At 30.0% G+C, this 5,033-nt stretch overlaps 1 long non-coding RNA gene across 1 annotated transcript; it reads left to right on the top strand.

The window, feature by feature from the left end:
- Nucleotides 1-485: 485 nt before the first annotated feature.
- LOC131642123 (uncharacterized) lies at nucleotides 486-919 on the top strand. Its single transcript, XR_009295754.1, has 2 exons — nucleotides 486-564; nucleotides 651-919. It is a non-coding gene; the product is annotated as an uncharacterized LOC131642123 (long non-coding RNA).
- The last annotated feature ends 4,114 nt before the right edge of the window (nucleotides 920-5,033 follow it).

The following is a 5,033-nucleotide window of genomic DNA, read 5'->3' as shown; positions in this document are numbered from 1 at the left end:
ATGATTTGATTTCGGTGCAGATTTTGGTTTGAATTAAAATTAAAGCACGTATACAATATCATAAAGCTAAATTGGATGAGCGCTCACCGGTTGAAACTTGAAATGAAGAAAAATTGCAGATTTTGTCCTCACTCGCAAGGTGTTCGATGAAATGTCCCAACCGGATTCTTTCTTATTTTTGCTTCAGTTTTGATTTTCTTACAAATCAAAACTAGTTTCTAAGGTTTGCTCTATATTGGGTTACCTAATGTTTCTTGTGTTTATTACGAATCAAAACTATATTGGATTTTGTTGAAAGTGATCCATATCAAAAAGAATTCATATTAGATGGTTGTGCTAAATGTTTATGGACATGTGTTAAAAAAGTTGTAAAACTTAAGCCTTATTTTGTGACTTTGGTCATGTTTGGATTAGCTTCTAAAATTGTTAGTTAAAATAAGTTGAAAAAAGTTGTTATCACTTAAGCACATATGTCTTTATGGACAGGTTGTAACACTATTTGGTATGCCTCATAGTTACTGATAAGTGGGTGGTCATTCAAGAGTATGGTGCAGTCGCGCAGAGGTAGACACAATTGGCTGAACTTTGTGATGAAACATTGTGTGTTCTTCGTCTGAATTTTCTTTCATATCTTTTCACTTTTGAACCAGATTGCTGCTTTAGCATAACCAAAAATATTGAGCCATAGAAGCACACTTGTGTACTTAAAGGATGCTGCTGTAAGTATAGTTTTCAACAAACTTTTTGGCTGCTTATGTAATCACACACCCAAACCGATAGGTGCCACAGTTTTAAAGTAAAGCCCTGTACTTTCTAGCTTCATTATAAATTCAATGTGTAGTCGTGTATTTTGGAATACAATTCTGACTTCAATCAAATACATTGCTCAATGTGTAGTCCTGTACTTTCTAGCTATCAATTTTTCGATTCTGTTTCGACATTGTTTGCGTTCTGAAATTTTCTGCAATTAGAATATTAGAATTAGAATATGAGTTGTTAATGAATGTTTTAGCTAGATGAGAACTTGTTGTTTGTGTTAGATGTTGATATTCAGGTGGGATTATGTATGTGATTGTAGATTTTAATACTAGATCTCATGCATCGTAATACTAGATATTATTTCTAGCATAAACCTTAGTATACTCATAGAGAAGCAAATAATAAATTAGATTTTTTTTTTAATTTAGATCTACATTACCTGCGGATTTACCTGCGGATTTATCGTTCCTGTGGATTTACCTGCGGACTTACCAGCGGAATTTACAGCGGATTTACCTGCGGAATTTTACTGCGGATTTAACTGCGGATTTTCCTGCGGAATTACCTGCCGAAAAAATTACCCACGAAGGTTTTAGCTGGGGACCAAAGACCGCAGGAAAATCCGCAGGAAACACGTTTCCTGCGGAAATTTTGCTCAAATCCGCAGGTAAATCCGCAGGAAAACAGAGTATTTCTAGTAGTGTTGTATTAACCTACATTTTAAATACTATGATGACTAGTTTGTGACCCGCGCGATGCGCGGCTGCTTGCATTTGCATATTTATATAACTTTTTAAAGCATTTTATTTTGAAGGTAATCTTACCTAACTTTTTAAATTGAATAGATAAGAATTCTCATATATATATATATATATATATATATATATGAGGAGGGATATTCTTACTCCAGGAGTAAGTTATCATTACTTACTCCTCATCATGACCATTGATTCTTTTCAATCCAATGGTTAAAATTAATGAGTATTATTTTTCTCTTTCCACATTTAATTACTCATTAATTTTAACCATTGGATTGAAAAGAATCAATGGTCATGATGAGGAGTAAGTGTTGATAACTTACTCCTGGAGTAAGAATATCCCTCCTCTATATATATATATATATATATATATATATATATATATATATATATATATATATATATATGGGAACGACTCAAGTGAGAACACTTGGTTATTATGAGAAATGAGAACAATGAATCACGACCATTAAATTTTAATTTTGTTGATTTTAATGGACTGGATTGGTTTCTCTTTCTATGTTGATTTAAAATAAATATTAAGGATCATAGAAAGAGAAACCAATCCAGTCCATTAAAATCAACAAAATCAAAATTTAATAGTCGTGATTCATTATTCTCATTTCTCATAATAACCAAGTGTTCTATATATATATATATATATATATATATATATATATATATATATATATATATATATATATATATATATATATATATATATATATATATATATATATATATATATATATATATATATATAGGGAGCATATCTAGTGAGAGTATTTTACCATGAGAGATGAGAGGAACAAATATAAACCATTTGATTCATCAAGAGAGAATGTTAATACATTAATGTATCTATTAATTTCCCTCTCTTAATAAATCCAATGATTAATATTTGTTCCTCTCATCTCTCATTGTAAAATACTCTCACTTGACATGCTCTATATATATATATATATATATATATATATATATATATATATATATATATATTTTTTAAACTCAAATTTAAGTTTGATTTTTAGATAGCTTTTAGCTAAATATTATATTATTATTTATTATTTATGTTATTATTATTAATGGTGAGTCAATATTATATTATAATAATTATATTTATTATTATTATTATTTTTAATTGTAGGGACAAAATAGTAAATAGGAGTATTAGGGTTTTACCAAGAGTTGCTATCATGATGACACGTGGCTAGGGTTGCCATCATGACAACCTTGGATTTATATATATATATATATATATATATATATATATATATATATATATATATATATATATATATATATATATATATATATATATATATATATATATATATATATATATTTTAAACTCAAATTTAAGTTTGATTTTTAGATAGCTTTTAGCTAAATATTATATTATTATTATTTATTATTTATGTTATTATTATTAATGGTGAGTCAATATTATATTATAATTATTATTATTATTATTATTATATTTATTATTATTATTATTATTTTTAATTGTGGGGACAAAATAGTAAATAGGAGTATTAGGGTTTTACCAAGAGTTGCTATCATGATGACACGTGGTTAGGGTTGCCATCATGACAACCTTGGATTTATATATAAGATATAATTCACTTGCAGTTCACTTGTGTTGCAACTACGTGAGTTGCAACACAAACTAACTATCGGAAATGTCAGTTTTAGATATTAGTTAGTAGTTGGTTTTCTAAATATATAAACATTTTTCATTCTTTGTAATTCATTTAGATAAATGAGAGACTTTTTCTTTTATCCAATTTCACTTAAAATATCTATAATTTGATCTTTCTCTCGATGCTCATTACCTTAGAAAACAAGCAATCTTAACAAATTGGTACCAAGTGCATTAGTTTGACCAAACTTTTATCAATGATAAATGGAAGCACAACTTCTAATCAATTCCTTGCAAATCTATCAGTGTTCAAAGGAGAACACTATGATAAATGATGTCCGCAAATGAAGGTCGTATTCAGATTTCAAGTTGTTCTTGAAATCATGAATATGACTTGTATGCGTTAGAAGTCATTGCAATTATGGCACAAAAGGTTGTTCATCATGAAACGAGCAAGATAAATGCGAAATGTTTGTTCTTGATCCACCAATGTGTAGATCCAAACATCTTTGACAAGATTATTGAGGAAGAAACCACTAAAGGTGCGTAGGATACACTCAAGAAGCTGTATGATGTGATGAAAAAGGAGGAGAATGTATATCTATGTACTTACGTGTATGACTCTATAACAACATGTTTAGTTTTGATGATGACAACACTCTTAAGTGAAGTCTTCATTAGAAGTGTTGGTCAAGTCCGTTTGGTGTTGATGATGACAACACTACTCGGTAAAGTCATCATCTGATGCGGTAATCAAGTTTTGGTACTAGAAGATCAAGATACAAAAGCTTATCTGATGTGGTGATCAAGTTGTTGTGCTTGAAGATCTAGATATCAAATCCTATCTTTGGAGGATAACACCTTATGTCAAGCAGCGTTTGGTGAAGTTAGTGAAGATCTCTTAACAAGATGTGTGTTTTGTTGAACATGTGACTCCATACAAAAGAGAGGGTGAATTTTGGAGGTTTAAAAAATGATAGTTTAAAACAAAATCATTTTCTAAATCAGGGTTTGAAAATATTTTCAAAAAAACGTTTGGATATGCAATAGAAAATCAAGGTAAAGAAATTAAACGAAAAGTAAAAGAGTTTAGGAAAGAGAGAACGACATCAGAAGTTTATAGAAGTTTGATCTTAAATAAGTGACCTACTCTTCTCCCCAAAAACTTCTCTTGAGAGTATCCAATAATGCTTAAGAGATTTTATAAAGTTAAGCCCACGAACCCCCTTGTACAAGAAAATAAAGTTTCAGGTTAACATATAACCAAACAATGAACAAAGGAGGGAAGTGGTTAATCTTCACACCAAACAGCAAACAGAAATTTGAGCAGTTAGTCTCTAACCCAAGCTAAGAATTTGCACAAGTTGATCTCGAACAAAGATGAAGTTTTGAGTTGGCTATCCTCCAAACAAAGTCGATGTTTTATACGGGCATACCACGAACCAAAATGAGTTTTTGCAGGGCTGATCTTGAATCTATTAAGCTTTTGTACAGGTTGAACTTGGAAGTCGAGTGAGATTTTATGACAAGCAAATCTAAAATCGATTGAGCTTTTAAATGTACTGAACTCAAGAACAGTTCCCAAGCTTTTTCACTTGTTATTCTTCACGAACCCAAAAGGAGAGTTTTTCTTCATACGAAGGAGCTCACGAACCAAACAAAGACTTACACTAATCCCTCAAATATCTTTTACATGTGTTTAGCTCCAAACCAAAACAATCACTTTCTAAGAAAGAATAATTTACTCAATAGAAAAAAGAACTCTTGATAAATTAACAAGAAACCCCTCACCCAGAACAATTTCCTCACTAAACTCAACAACACTCTCAAACATCTATGGCTAAACATGTGAGGGAACGAGTAAATGATTTATA

This window comes from Vicia villosa, unplaced genomic scaffold (genome assembly GCF_029867415.1).
Source record: "Vicia villosa cultivar HV-30 ecotype Madison, WI unplaced genomic scaffold, Vvil1.0 ctg.004520F_1_1, whole genome shotgun sequence".
Taxonomy (NCBI): Eukaryota; Viridiplantae; Streptophyta; class Magnoliopsida; order Fabales; family Fabaceae; genus Vicia; species Vicia villosa.
Note: the sequence above shows the minus strand (reverse complement) of the source record. Positions and strands in the feature narration are given on the sequence as shown.